Source organism: Parasteatoda tepidariorum, chromosome 1 (genome assembly GCF_982258835.1).
Source record: "Parasteatoda tepidariorum strain Cologne lab strain chromosome 1, Ptep-v5.0, whole genome shotgun sequence".
In the NCBI taxonomy this organism is placed as follows: domain Eukaryota; kingdom Metazoa; phylum Arthropoda; class Arachnida; order Araneae; family Theridiidae; genus Parasteatoda; species Parasteatoda tepidariorum.
The window spans coordinates 131,773,908-131,788,873 of NC_141755.1; the positions used below are offsets into that span (position 1 = coordinate 131,773,908).

The window sequence follows — 14,966 nt, forward strand, 5'->3', positions numbered from 1 at the left end:
ATAACTATATTTTTTAGGGCCATGTCCATGTTGGAGTAAGGCAAATTAATTTTTTTAATCGATGCATGTAGAGAAAACATTTCTGGATATTTTTTCAACTGTGACTATAAAATGTATGTATATGTACCGATAAAAAATAGTCAAATTTTTTTCAATTTCCATTCATTTGAAATTTTTAGAATTGAAACTAATAAATAATTTTCATTTTTATAATGGTTTTGTCTTGAAAAGACCTTCCTAACGATATAGTAACCAGATTCAAGTAGAATTGGTGTTTCATGATTAGCATTATGATTTAGGCTACTGTGAACACGGAGGATAAGAGTAGACAACATAAGTAGCTTTTCTTTTCCTACTCAAATTTCCACTGTGCGTTGTCGTAAATTGGTAAAATTAACGTACAGTGAACAAAAAAAGGACCACCCTGGCTAATAACTTTTGATTTAATGATCAGATTTTCACGTTCTAGGACTCCATCTTAATAGTTCGAAGGTGTGCCCTCAAATATGCTAATTAATTGGTACAGACGATATTTTATTTTAAGTTCCGTAATCAGACACAAAAACATACTTTCTCTGAATAAACGCAACTTTTGTTCAACGGATTCGGTTTTAAAACCCCCCGTAATATCACGAGGAAGTCTAATCAGGGGGAATTTAAGGGAATTAAAAAAAATTTGCTCACAATTATAAAATTCTCGTATCCAAAGATAATTCCATGCAAAAAATAACTGTTAGTTAATACTTATTTTTTATTTTATAATTGTTTTATCTTATAAGTCTTACAGAAAACTTTAAAAAGATAGATACTTTATACCTTACAAAACTATTATAATTCCACATGGAAAAGTACAAAATTTGAGAGAAATTGGTTAAATAGTTCCTGAGAAATCATGTTTTATATGCACGAGTTTTTTAAAATTTAATTTCTTAGGATTAACCGATTTCCCTCAATTTTTGTATTTTCCCATGTTTATAACTTACAATATTTTGTATTCCAATTTGCATGTGAAAAAGTAACTTGTTATTAACATGATACATCAATAGCTAACATGACAGTTAGAAATGGAGTACGGAAAGTTTTTGAAAGGGCCCCGAGGAGTGATGTTACGGCATTGTATCATACATACATACAAAGATGTATACATGCACACACACACACATCTCCCAGTAATGTAAACCTACTATATTCAAACTCTGTCAGGTATTATATTATAATACACTATATATTATAGCATACACTATTCCACCATACCTAAAAATATAAGAAGCAAATTTGGAAGCATTGTGGAAAAAAAGGGGCGTGGCACCTTAAAAGCTGTACACATAAATGGCTGCGTATTGCCCCTTAATAATAACCCATAATATTCACACTAGGTCAGCCTATTAATATGATTTTAAAGATAGTTAAATAAGAGTTTTTTTATGTAAAAAATATATATTATACGATTTGTATTGTTCTGAGCAATTTGCACCAGGTTTATGATACTGCTGAAAAAATTTCCAAGTGCACGGCAAAAATACTGAAATCAGAAAATAACATTCTGTAAATTCATTTCAGAATGAAAATATTTCAGCACTCACGAAGGATTCAGCATTTTTACACGGTAAAAGATCACCTCTATTACCCAGGATGGAAATGTTCCAATTTATTATTTAAACACTGCACACGAAATAAACTGTTTGGTATAAAACTGCGAAGCATAAACACAGTGCATAAAGTCGCAGAAACAAGTTCACAACTGAACTGAATTTTTCTTAATTCTGTAAAGTTCAACGTTTTGTCTTTAAATCAGCTTTTCTCAATTCAAATTTTCTCACCTGGCGTTTAAGATGACTAAACTTCTAATAAACCTACTGATTTAAAACTTTAATGTAAAAGTTACTTTTAATTTTTTAATTCATTTGAGCAAGTATCGTTATAAAAAGAGTATATTTGACTGCCTATTATAAGTAGTTTAAGTCATTTTTATGACTTTTTTAATGCGCGCAAGACAACATGGTATTTTGTTTTAAATTTTAGCCCTTACGGAGAGAGATATCACTTCACAAAAATGTTTGCTGTAAAATAATGTGTAATATTTTAGCATAGAAATATAATAATAGCACAATAAAATAATAACATAGAAAGTAAATGATTATATCTTTTTTAGTATGACCTTACACTTGGTGTCAAACTACTCAAAACAATACAAATCGTAACATATTTTTTTCAATAAATAAGTAAATTAAAAAATAAGGAAATAAATAAATAAAGAGTTGTACAGTCAGTAAACAAAAAATAAAGATAATAAAATTGGTGATCGAAATGGGCTACAGGTAGCATACAGCGGAATTTTCTACCCTATAGTTCTAAAAGAAAACTTCCTTAGAAAATTTGAAAAAAAATTTTGACTGTTAAAAATGAAAAATAATAAGAAAGTGGTAAATATCGAATAGTACATTCCTATACAACTGAGAACAAGGAAAGGGAACCGGTCTTCTCAGATGGCGTAAACGAGCGTTGCGATCGCAAATGGAAAAACGTTTATAACTTTTTTTCTCCATCATTTAAGTGTATTATGGCAATATCTTAAAAAAAATCTCTTGAATAATATATAACAGTTAACTGTCACCTTAGCGGTATAAACTTATTTTGTTGAAAAAACACGCTTTTCCTGAATAAACATGTCCATATTTTTATTGCACTCGATTTAGTGTGCAAAAAAACATTAAATGATGACATTTAAGCAAAGACAAACGAACATTTGGCATTCATGATCGCAACTCTCGAATACGCTATCTGGTGAGGAGTCTGGTTGCATGTCTTGACATTCCCCTGTCCTCTTCTTCTGAGTTGTATGAGGAATGTACTATGATTGTTCTCCCTTTTCTTAATATTTTTCGTCTATAATATAACTATAAAAAATATTTTTTAAAATGTCTACGACGCTTTCAATTAGAACTATGTTCAATTTAGCTTTCAGTTCCATATAATTTCCTAATTTAAAAGTGTTTAGTCTATTTGAAAAACAAGACTGAAACTAACTTACTTTCTTCTAAGACTCTCCACATGCTATTGCTGAAAGCATGTAAAGTGTCGAGAATTCTGCTCTAAGCCTATTGTGGCTTATTTCAATCTCCCATCGATTTTGCGTAGATAGAGTGTTACCACAGTACATTTTCCACAAATATATTTCATCGAATTCTTATTATTTCTGTAATTCTTATAATTTTTCTTATAATTATAAGATTATATATGAATTATAATTCGTATAATTAATATTATTTCTTCTAAGAACTTTTCCTGTCCTTATTGTTTCTACATTTTTCTGGGTAAAAACTGTTAGTTAGAAAAGAAGTAAAGCCATCAACATAAAATATAAGCAGTTTTTGTCACTTTTTTCTGACACAAAAATGCCAATCTAAAATATTAGATACTTTCTTGAAATTTGAATTCACAGTTATTTTGATTGAACTCACTACGCAACAGTCTTTGCAGAAATGTGCAACACTCATCGAATGCAATACGTTGAACTCGCACGACATCGTCATTTCTGATCCGATAACCTTATAAAGCAATACATTGTTCCAACTGTCAAATGCCCGATTGTGGTAGAAATAGGTATACGACAAGTATTATTCAAAGCAAACAAAATACGAAAAAATAGAATATTAACTGTTTATAATTGTTAGAAAAAGTCATGAAGTCACATGTGCGAAAACGATGAGATGGTAAGCGCGCATTTTCGATGACAAATTTCTTAAACGGTCATTTGGTCATACGGTATGCTTAGTCTCAATAAAAGAAAACACAGCTTCAGATTCATTTCTTAGTTTTTCTATCCTGAAGAATTCAAGAGGTTTATGACAAACAAAAAAAATCGGTCGCCTTTTTACATTTGAAGGCAAAGATTTTAAGCTAAATTGCGGAAGCAGTCCTTGTCAACAAAATACTCATTTTAATCAAATTTTCAGCCGAATCTTTTAACTCATCCGAAAATGCGTCACCTTTAATAGAATTTTAAGAGTTTACATTGAGAAATTTGATTACACGAAGCTCAAAAGCTGCAAACATGGACAAAACTTAGCCAAATATATTGAAAAGAAGGTTAATTAGACCACCAGTTGCTTTAAGCAAGCATGGTTTTAAAAAGAACACATTTTATCTCACGTTTTTGAGTCCTTGACAGGATTTACAAATTTTATTATGCCTTTCAAAACGTCATAGTTTTCATCTAATTTCAGTTTCATAGAAAAATGAGTTATAAAAATTATTGATCAACAAAAGTATTTTAAATACAGGATCGCTTACGAAAAAAATGAATAATGAAAAATTTTTAAGTCTTCATCTTATTTACAGAACTGAATAGCTCATTAATCAAGAAATGTATCATTTCGGAGGGGATTTTGTCCCCAAAACTACGCCACTGGTCCTGATGCTTCCTCTGTGAAATCAAAATTATACCCCAGCAACACCGCGGGCGCACGTTCCAGAAATAAGTCACCATTAGGGGTGAACAAACTGCAGCCCATGGTAGCACCTAAACCTGAAAAAAAAATCTAAATTTTTTTTTTTATTGCGCACTTAATTGTTGGAGCTCACTAAATCTAAATGAACGAATTCTTTTGATCGCTTTTACTGGTGGTTATCACTAGGAATTTCCAAAAATTTAAAAATGCCAAAAATTTCGACAATCCAGAATGTCTTTTCATAGTGCTCTTAACACAATATTTTTGAATTTTGAGAAAAATCTGATGTAGGACGCATTCATAATTCTTGCAGAGGGAGGGTGGACATAAGTCTACATACGCGAATGGGCAACTTAAAGTCTAGACAATGCAACAAGTGATTAGGTAGTATACTTATTTAGCTGATGATAAATAGGAACTCCGAAATTTATTTGAAATAAATGCTTTGGACACAAATGATGGGTATAAGTTGGAATCCTGCAAGTGTGATATTTTTGATATCAAAGCGTGGCTTAAAAAAGGAACTATAAAAACTACTTTACTTACCAGCAAATATCAACGAGAGTAAGTTTAAATTAGCAAAATCTAAATTAAGAAAGCAAATGCGCACTTTAATAATTTTAGAATAACATTTGGAAATTAACTAAAGCAAAAGTGCTATTAAACGTGGGTAATAAAACTAGGAGGGTAAAAATAACCATTTTTTTCAGCAGACATCGTGGCAATGGAAAATAATGCTTTTAATTTCGCTAAGTGCAAAAAAAGGTGTACGCAAAATAAAACCCCTTTTTCTAAAGATCAGATTTTTACTAAAAAGTGTCGATCATAACGGTTTAAACGGACATACAAGAATTAAGGACAACTAACTATTCAGCAACAGAATCGGGCAAAAATTATTGTCAGCTGTGTTAGTCATTCTTTTGAACAATTAAGATTGGCTACAGTTTGTGAAAATTCGATCTAGAACAAAAAGTTACTCAATTTGATATCGTTTATTTAGCGCACAGTACAGTATTGGAACATATATTGCAGAAATATACTTCTCGCAAATATGTACTTTTTTAATCTGAAAACAGTGTTAAGGGAACATAATTGAACTTTGATAAATTAATGGGAAATTTTATTATAAACTATAAACATCTCTAGGAAAAAGAAAGACAACCAAAAAATAATCAAAAACTAAATTGCAAGTTCAACACTTTTATTTGTAAATAAAATATTACAAGACAAAGTTGAAATGGAAATTTAATCTGTACATTATGTAAAAAGTTTAGCGCATATTACAAAATTGAACTTGAATAATCAAATATATTGCGTAGAATAGATTACATGGAGCAGAAAATATTACATAGAATCGAAATATATTGCGGTAAATAAAATGCTAAGTTTGAAAAACTTTGCTGAAAGAACAAAGACAGGGACAATGAAAGCTTTGGTGACTGAGAGCAGTTAATCTGAAAGTTTGTTTTAAAATGATTCGATCTAACATAAAAATGTAATAAATATAATTTTCTTCAACCAGCAGTGTATGCAAATAAAGTCTCAGAGTTACTTAATTTAAATTTTGGAATTTCATATTTTCTCAAATTCGAACAAACAGTTTAGTTTTGCTTAAATCTGTATTAAAATAAAAAGCTTTAAGAAATTAGTTTATCTTATTAATCTAAATGGAACTTTAAATTTTACCCTCAAAAAAGAGATCCAGAAACATTTAAAGTTAAAGGGGAAAAAATTCTACAATTAAACTGATTTCAACAATCTGAAATTACATTTCATAAATTTAAACCTACATATGAAAAAGTAGAACATGTTTATGAAACTGAAAATTTTCCTGTGAAATTTTAAATCTGCTTGTTAGCTTAAATAAAAGGGGATTTTGATCAAAGTTATGCCCAAAGAAAAAATTTCATCTGTTGCGCTTACATGGGCCCCTGATGGTAAGAGAACAAGAAGAAGACCCAGACTTACCATCCAGCGCATATTTTTGGGCGAATAAAAAAATGTGGAATATCTGGCTGGGAGGAAGCAAGATCTATTGCTAAAGACAGGAGGCGTTGGAGGGATATGCTAGAGGCCTTAAGTGCCCAAGGCACATAGAAGATAAGCAAGTAAGTTGATCAAAGTTACTTTTCACATTTATAAAATTAAAAAAACGCATTTAAAAATGTTCCAGACAAACTTAAAAATCGAATTAAATCATTTTGAAAAGGGGTTTTCTCCAATGGATCCAAAGTGAAGATCACCCCTTCTCGAAATAACAAATTCAATTTAGAAATTTCCCTATAAAAAGCTTAATTTGTTTTTCAAGACTTTCAGGTATCTAAGATATTTCTAACCAATATTAATAGAAAATTAATCACTGCTCGCATCAATTAGTCACGAATATGCTTACTCAACTAGTTTTCTATAACTAATTTTCTAGAAAAAGGTCACATTTTATTTTTAAATTATTCCTAAATGCTATGCTAACAGAAACCGCCACGCTTTATATAACCACACTCTGCGATCGCTTGTCTGCTCTTAGCCACAAAAGCTTTCTAACAGTAAAAAACAGGTACTGAGAACGCTTTCCATTTAAGTATGTGGGCTCTGAAAATGCATAAACTAGGTAATATTTAACACATTAATACTTTCTTTTTAAGAAAAACATTTTTCTAACATAATCTTTCATTACACGTTCCTTCCACAACAAAAAATGAAAGTTAGTATAACAACTAAGAATACACTTAATACGACTGTAGATTTTAACATTTTGTAAATAAATAAGCTACAAAAATTCTGCAAAGTCATTGCAGGGTTTTGAGCAAAAACCACATAAATTTATTCTCCAAAGAAAAACAGGTTTGTTTAGTGTACAAATTGTTAATTCTTTTATATTGAGCATTGAGGATTTGACGGCAGACCCCTCTCTGGGTTTACTACTAATACAGTTCATTTCCATAAGAATTAAAACCCAAGACGTTTGAAACGAAACCAGAAGACAAGGGAACACCTGGATCAAACTAGCCTTCATGGAGGACTTTGTTGCAACTAACCCGCATTTGCGTTACATGGAGAGGAAAACCATGAAAGACCTCCCACGGTTAGCCCGTCGGTATGGGTATTTCAACCCACTATCAGTCTACCACTAAGGACATTTTATGTCAGCACTGGACTGTGAGAGTAAAAACTATCTGTCGATAGCAGCAGATTCTGTGGATTCAAACTTGAGCCATCTCATTGGAAGGGCAAAAACTAATCAGTTCTTTCCCCCATTTGGAAAAGGCTGCAGAACTTCGAAAAGCTCTTTCATCTGGATATCACAAAGCCATGAATCTAGAAATTACCAATATTCAATTTGCGATAAGATTTTTTAGTTTAAATTTGGATAAGAGTGAAAAATAAAGGTTATCGTCTCACCTACTAGACCAGTAAGGAGTAAAGTTTTTTTTGTGGGAAGAAGTCATTCAGGTCTTAAGATAGTGCTGCTTGTCCTAGATTCTTCTGATTCTTTATTCGAAGTCAATCATCCTGTGCAGTTTTAGCTCCTTAAAACGTGTCCCTCAGCAGCATACCAGGAAGACAGTCAATTCTGAAAAATACAAGACACACAAGCAGTATCTATGCACACAAAAAGGAGAAATTAAACAATCTAAAACAATAATGTAGAATAAATCAATATTTAAACCAGTTTCGAAAAAATACTCAATTAACTTTAAAGCTTAGAATTTTATACTAGATTTAAGTACTTTTTAATGTCATCATAATGCATGCATTTTATTGTACAGTGAGAAAAGCTATATTGGCGTTTTTATACATTTTTATTTTGAGCTTTAATTTTCATTCAAATTTGAATGCTTTTGTCAATTACAGAAGATTTCTTAGAATTAATTTTAAGAAATGTCAAAAGAATGCAAACAAAAATAAAGAGCTCCAGTTTAGTTTTAATTTAGAAATGAAACGCACAGAAGAAACTAAATAAATATTTAAAAATAATCCTAAACAATTTGAATATTCTGCTAATTTGAAAGATATTGAGATAAAAATCTACTGAAGATACAATTGATAAAAATCCATCAGAAACAGATTTAAAATAATGTTAAACAATTTAAATTACTTGGAATAATTTCGTTACAAGAATAATTGAATAATTTTAATTGAATAATTTACGATTTAATAATTTTAGTCTTCCAATATTATATTAGAAAACTAAATGTAACTGCATAGTTTTAAATGCAACTACGCATTTTTACACAGAGTTTTCTTACCTTGACAATTAGTGTTTCCATACATTGCAAAATAATAAAAACTAGTTTATACCTGCTTCAATCAACACTAGGTCTATTTCTTTCTCATAGAATCGAATTCTGTTGACTTAAAATGGGTTAACACTAAAAAGTTTAATCACAAAAAATTGACTCACTAACAAAAATTCGGTAATTAAAAATTAGCTTTCGTGAAAAATTCCGTTTAACCGTTTGAGTGCGGATGAGCCAAAAATGCGGAAATCTTGTTTTGAACCAAAAATGCGGAGACACTGCTGTTGGTTAGTATAGGTAGGTTAGTGGTTGGTTGGTAGTAGTTAGTAGTAGTTGGTTAGTAGTGTTCTACGCATTTCATTCCGCACTATTAGCATATATAAGAAAACTCTTCAGCACTCAAACGGTTGATAGTGAGAAAAGTGAAATTAAACTTAGGGTAATTCTAGGCCAAGTGAAACCTCATCAGAACGCATAAGCGATTTACTCTACAGCCGCTCGTGGGCCAAGAACTTTCGTCATTAATATCTTCAAATCGTTCCATTTTCCGTAGACACGTCCTAGGCTTTACCATAAAAATGATCTGATGAAGTTTTAGCTTCCCGAAACGTGTCCATCAGCAGGATATCAAGAAGACAGTAAATTCTGAAAATACAAGACAAAAAATCTGGTCGTACGCACAAAACAAAAATAAATTAAGAAATCGAAATCAATAAGGAAGAATAAACCGATAGTATAGTGTTCTCTACATCAGGAATCGCTGCAAGCTCTTGACTGACTACACTTCCGGGTAGCTGTTTTAGAGAATTTTGGAGCCAAAAGGATCACAATAAGATGACCATTCTGCTTTGAGATGCTAAAAATGAAAAGTGTATTAAGTGAAAAGTTCTCGGAAGGAGAAGGAAGAGAAAAAGTTACCATCTTACCTATTAGGCCAGCAAGAATGCGATTGAGTACTTCGTCATTAATATCTTCAAATCGTTCCGTTTTCCATAGACACGTATTAGGCCTTACCATAAAAATGATCTGATGAAGTTTTAGCTTCCCGAAACGTGTCCATCAGCAGGATATCAAGAAGACAGTAAATTCTGAAAATACAAGACAAAAAATCTGGTCCTACGCACAAAACAAAAATAAATTAAGAAATCGAAATCAATAAGGAAGAATAAACCGATAGTATAGTGTTCTCTACATCAGGAATCGCTGCAAGCTCTTGACTGACTACACTTCCGGGTAGCTGTTTTAGAGAATTTTGAAGCCAAAAGGATCACAATAAGATGACCATTCTGCTTTGAGATGCTAAAAATGAAAAGTGTATTAAGTGAAAAGTTCTCGGAAGGAGAAGGAAGAGAAAAAGTTACCATCTTACCTATTAGGCCAGCAAGAATGCGATTGAGTACTTCGTCATTAATATCTTCAAATCGTTCCGTTTTCCATGGACACGTATTAGGCTTTACCATAAAAATGATCTGATGAGGTTTTAGCTTCTCGAAAAGTGTCCATCAGCAGGATATCATGAAGACAGTAAATTCTGAAAAATACAACGCACAAAAGCAGTATCTATGCAAAAAACAATGATAAATTAATGGAGATAATCAGACAATTTTGATGTAGCCCAAGATTTTGAACAATATATAAGCACAGGTTCTAAAAGTTTTTATTTTTTGCAATTTTAAACTTCATTATTTATATTTTCTAATATTAAATTTGATTTTCAAATAAAAGCATTTCGTTATTAAGAAAGTGTTGTCCGTACATATAAATTTAGAAACGAAACGATCAGAAGAAACTGAATCCACACTTAAAAATAATTCTAATCAATTTTAATAATCTGCTAATTTAAAAAGATAATTGAAATACGATCTTTAAATTTACTGAGAGATAAAAATCCATCAGAAATAGATTTAAAATAAAGTCACACAACTTAAATGACTTTGAATAATTTCGTTACAAGATTGATTGAATAATTTTAATTGAATAATTTACGATTTAATAATTTTAGTCTTTCAATATTATGCTAAAAACTTAAATGCAACAAGTTTTAAATGTAACTACATATTTTTACACAGAGTTTTCTTACCTTGACAGTTAGTGCTTCCATACATTGTAAAATAATAAAAACTAGTTTATACCTGCTTCAATCAATACTAGGTTTATTTCTTTCTCATAGAATCGAATTCTGTTGACTTAAAATGGGTTAACACTAAAAAATTTAATCCCAAGAAATAGACTCACTAACATAAATTCGGTAATTAAAAATTAGCGTTTTTGAAAAATTCCGTTTAACCGTTTGAGTGCGGATGAGCCAAAAATGCGGAAATCTTGTTTTGAACCAAAAATGCGGAGACACTGCTGTTGGTTAGTATAGGTAGGTTAGTGGTTGGTTGGTAGTAGTTAGTAGTAGTTGGTTAGTAGTGTTGTACGCATTTCATTCCGCACTATTAGCATATATAAGAAAACACTTCAGCACTCAAACGGTTGATAGTGAGAAAAGTGAAATTAAACCTAGGGTAATTCTAGGCCAAGTGAAACCTCATCAGAACGCATAAGCGATTTACTCTACAGCCGCTCGTGGGCCAAGGACTTTCGTCATTAATATCTTCAAATCGTTCCATTTTCCGTAGACACGTCCTAGGCTTTACCATAAAAATGATCTGATGAAGTTTTAGCTTCCCGAAACGTGTCCATCAGCAGGATATCAAGAAGACAGTAAATTCTGAAAATACAAGACAAAAAATCTGGTCGTACGCACAAAACAAAAATAAATTAAGAAATCGAAATCAATAAGGAAGAATAAACCGATAGTATAGTGTTCTCTACATCAGGAATCGCTGCAAGCTCTTGACTGACTACACTTCCGGGTAGCTGTTTTAGAGAATTTTGAAGCCAAAAGGATCACAATAAGATGACCATTCTGCTTTGAGATGCTAAAAATGAAAAGTGTATTAAGTGAAAAGTTCTCGGAAGGAGAAGGAAGAGAAACATTTACCATCTTACCTATTAGGCCAACAAGAATGCGATTGAGTACTTCGTCATTAATATCTTCAAATCGTTCCGTTTTCCATAGACACGTCCTAGGCTTTACCATAAAAAAGATCTGATGAAGTTTTAGCTTCTCGAAAAGTGTCCATCAGCAGGATATCAAGAAGACAGTAAATTCTGAAAAATACAACACACAAAAGCAGTATCTATGCACAAAACAAAAATGATAAATTAATGGAGATAATCAGACAATTTTGATGTAGCCCAAGACTTTGAACAGTATATAAGCACAGGTTCTAAAAGTTTTTTTTGCAATTTAAATCTTCAATCTTAATTTGAAAAATGAGATATTTAGTCAGGAGCAGGTCTTTGGTCAATAAAATTTCTTGAACTGCTCCCAGCACCTTCTACTGTTTATATATATATCTCATTTTTCAGACTTCAAAATTTCATGTGTTTAAACAAATTTAAAATATTTCTAAGTTCAAAAAATTAAACTTTTTAAAAGTACACTCAAATTTAAAATTTTTCCTAAGTACGAACAAGTTGAAACTTTTTCCGATTTCTAACTTTTGTAACTCTTTATAAACCCTTTTTTTCAACTGAAGTTCTCTACATTCAAACAATTTCAGAATACTTTTGAAACAAACAGATTGAGAATTTTTCATAATACAAATAATTGGAAAATTTTTCAAAGTGAAAACAATTTGAAAAAAAAAAAAAACAAATACTTCTGTGACTTCTTAAATACACGTTTTTCCCAACTAAAATAATTCTTTATGTTCAAAGAATTTAGGAATAATTCTAAATACAAAACAAATCCAATTAAGTAGAAAATTTTTCTAACTCCAAACTTCTGCGACTCTACCCTTTTTTCTATCTTTAAAAATTTTTAAACAACTTCATAATCATTTAGGTACGAAAAATATTCAAATTTTTTAAGTCAAAATCAGTTTGAAAATCTTTTAATTACCAACAACTACGTCATTTTTGTAAATGTAAACGATTTGAAATTTTTTCGAAGTCGAAACAAATTTTTAAAATCAGCTGAAAATTTTTCTAACTTCAAATTAGCAACTAATCAGAAAACTTTGGTACACACGTGATTAAAAATGAGACGTAGTTAACGTCACTCTATAAATGTAGTTTTTGATAAGAGTTTACTTAACATTTTTTAGGTTAATGTAAAAGGCGCCAGTATTTTGTCTATATTTCCAAACTGTTTCTTAATAAAACTAATTTTTAACGGAAAATTGTTAATGAGATATAAGTACACTATATTACTGATAATGAGTATGCAAATTTATCAACTTTTGTCAAACTCGCAAACCATTTTTTTCCACTGAATATAATTATCACTTAGAATGATTATTACACATTTACTATATCAACTAATTAAATATAAGCATTGCGACTAAGAAATTATTTTAACAGTTTAGAATTATTAGACATAACGTTTAAAATTAATAAAAACATAATCTCTAAAGAAGGGTTCATTTAGAAATTAAACCAATGCAATTATAAAGCTTTATAGGAAAAACAATAACTCACACATTAATTTAAATATTGAAAACATAAAAATTTACAAGCTTGAGAAAATTTTTAAGTCCCAAAAATAAAAACAATTCCACCACTTTCGATAGAGATAAAAAAAATCTTCCTTCCAATAAACCTTATCTAAAGAGGGGATCTCACAAATATATCTCAATTTCGGAAGGTTGTTATGTTAAGTTGTATTTATCCTACTGCGGCAGTAGCCGAATCTGAAATTTTTTTTTTTATCAGACTCATTATTTACGAACACATTATATGAACACAACTAATACATACAATCAATCATTTCCATTAACCACCAGTTGATAAAATGCAAAGGCTGAACAAGAACTGTTACATTATATAAAAATTATTGAAAATAATAAATTTCGTATAGAAAAATATTTCAAGTCATGGAAATGATTTTTTGAAGAAAGTGGAAATAAAATAAAAATAAGCAGAAGAATTAGGAGTATTAAAAAAATTATTAAATTAAAAATATTTTAAGTAATCTTATTTAATTAAAGATTATTAACCAGAATTAAAGATTACAGTTTATCTACATTCAGAAAAATAAATAATTCTTCCCCCACCAGAGCCCCATAAGTATACCGTCATGTACAGCGATAAGGTCATTGAACTGGGGTAGTAGCCCCGATTTTCCCCAACTAGAGTGCACTTGCTCTAAGAACATTCAGCCTACAGTAGATCTGTACAATTTAAATTAAAAGCAATACACGGGTTTCTTTAATCATGCAGTTCGAAAACTCCAAATCCAAAGTTAAATATTTGGAAGTAAAAGAAAAATGTATGAAAAGTAAAAGAAATTAACTTTTAAACATTCTAAGGTAATATTAAAAAGAAATTTGGTTATAACTTCAGCTATATGTCAACAAGCTTTGAAAATAAAATATTAAATTAAGTTCAAAATTTAGAATTTTATGAGAGCTTTAAATGCTTTCTATGTAAACAGTTCATATATTTTATTGTAAAGAGAGAAATAACGTTTTTAAATTATGAATTGTCTGTTATATTGTCTGTTATATACAGATGTCACAGAGTTAGTTTAAACAAGTATCAAAAGGATGCAATCAAAAATGTGGAGTTCAAATTAAGTTTTAATCGTTAAGAAATGAAACGAACAGAAGTATACATCAAAATTTAAAAATTGCTCTAAACAATTTGAATAATCTAATTTTAAAAAGATATTAAAATACTCTCATAAAAAGTTGCAATTTTACATAAAATCTATTAAGAAATATATTTAGTTTAAATCTAGAAGATTTGGAATACTTTAATATTGTCAAAAGCAAAGTTCTTACAATATTTCGTTAAATAAAATTAACTACACATTTTTAATACTGCGTTTCCCTCCTTCGCATGCTTTCATGTTTTATAAAAAAATTATATGAAGCTAACCCGCATTTGCATTGAATGGAGAGGAAAACCACGAAAACCCCCCACGGTTAGTCTCACTGCAAGCGGACTAGCCTATGATCCATCTACCACTGAGGATATTTAACGTCAGGACATTGATTGGTGTTAGCCGGGTACGGGATTCTTGTAGACCAGTCATCGCTGGGTTCGAACCCAGTTCACCTCATTGGAAGGCGAACGTTCTATCCCCAAAACCACCAAGTCACTTTTAATGGCTTGGAAAATTTACAATCTAATGATTAAGAGAAAAAACGGAAATCTCGTTATATTAAACTATTACTAGACCTGTGGCTCAGAAACCTGGACTACGTGAAAATCAAAAGAA

At 30.5% G+C, this 14,966-nt stretch overlaps 1 long non-coding RNA gene across 1 annotated transcript; it reads right to left on the bottom strand.

Annotated features, from left to right (window-relative positions):
• Positions 1-5,635: 5,635 nt before the first annotated feature.
• On the bottom strand, positions 5,636-13,631 carry LOC139425102 (uncharacterized). Its single transcript, XR_015429710.1, has 5 exons — positions 11,687-13,631; positions 10,059-11,616; positions 9,616-9,988; positions 7,851-9,545; positions 5,636-7,766 (listed from the first exon to the last, which is right to left on the bottom strand). It is a non-coding gene; the product is annotated as an uncharacterized LOC139425102 (long non-coding RNA).
• Between the last annotated feature and the right edge of the window lie 1,335 nt (positions 13,632-14,966).